This window comes from Molossus molossus, unplaced genomic scaffold, assembly GCF_014108415.1.
Source record: "Molossus molossus isolate mMolMol1 unplaced genomic scaffold, mMolMol1.p scaffold_m16_p_2, whole genome shotgun sequence".
NCBI lineage: Eukaryota > Metazoa > Chordata > Mammalia > Chiroptera > Molossidae > Molossus > Molossus molossus.
Window position 1 is genome coordinate 28361594 of NW_023425355.1, and position 1278 is coordinate 28362871.

A 1278-nucleotide genomic window follows, 5' to 3' on the forward strand; every position below is an offset into this window, starting at 1 on the left:
TCCTCTGCTATTACTACATAAACATTTTGCTTTTTAGTTTATAGGTGAATAGTATTTTATTAGATAAATATGACATAATTATTTAGTCCCATGTGTGGATATTTTGTTTTTTCCCACATTTTTTCTTGATATTAATTACAAATAATGATTCAACGCTTATGCATATTTATTCTTATTTCCTTTTTTCTTTTCATCCATCCAATTTTAGTTGATTAAATTATATTTAGTATTGCTTCTCGGCCTTTTGGCTAAGATCAAGTGTAGTAAATTATATTTAGTTGTGTTTACCTTTGTTCTACTTGATACACTTTGACTCTAAGTGCCAGCTTTGTCTGCTTTAGATACTTTTTTTTTTTTTTTTTACCAGAGCTACTAAGGATAAGAAAATCAACATATTTACATTACATACCACCTTTTTTTCTTCTCCTAATTGCTATTAATTATATCATTTCTACTCCCTGTAGGTTTATCACCACTATATTTGCTCTGTAACCGTAATCACACCATTTATTTGGGTCTTCTTCCTAAATTTACATAGATTTGACACTAATTACTAGACTTTTGCTATAGTTTTTTTCCCCTTGTGTTTCTCACTTTTGCCTTCATTTCTGTGATTGTTAAATTTCTGCTACATTTTCCCTGAGAACTGACAGTTCATATTTCAGCTCATACTTGTCTTGACATCCTTTTCTGAAACTCTTGCTTAATTTCTTCATTAAAACTTTCTAATTCATGGTGAAATATTTGTTGACAATTTTTATCTACTTTTTTTCAGATGAATTTTCTTGATCTACAATGCATTTTTCAGGTCCACTTTCTCCTTTTTTCATATATTACCTGTGTTTACTTGTTATGCCAGTTCCATTTTGATTTACCATCTTTAAGGGATATCAGATTTCATTGAACCAATTATTTGCAGAAAGTTTACCTACGACAAGGGCCAGAATTGTCTTCCCTGATACCAAGAATTTTCCTTATGGACTAAATCATTAGAAAGAGGCAGCCATGGGACTGTTGAAAGTGAAGTCTCTCCCCTGCTGCTCAGGGGCAGACACAGTTCTAGCACTACCTTGGAGACAGATTATTTTCTGAAAACATGACCTGTCTCTGTGACTATTTATTTGAACCAATCTCTCTAAGTTTCTTATTAGGGATTTCCTGCTCCATGGTGGCTCCTACTGTCACTTTGTACATGCTTCTTATCTTTAAGAAATATAAAAATTTGCTTTAAAAATCCCATTTACCATTGCAACAATAACAAAAATACCTAGAAACAAA

The 1278-nt window shown here is 31.7% G+C and overlaps 1 pseudogene; it reads left to right on the top strand.

Moving 5' to 3' along the window:
- The first annotated feature begins 228 nt into the window (after positions 1-228).
- Positions 229-393, top strand: LOC118636896 (annotated as a pseudogene).
- The last annotated feature ends 885 nt before the right edge of the window (positions 394-1278 follow it).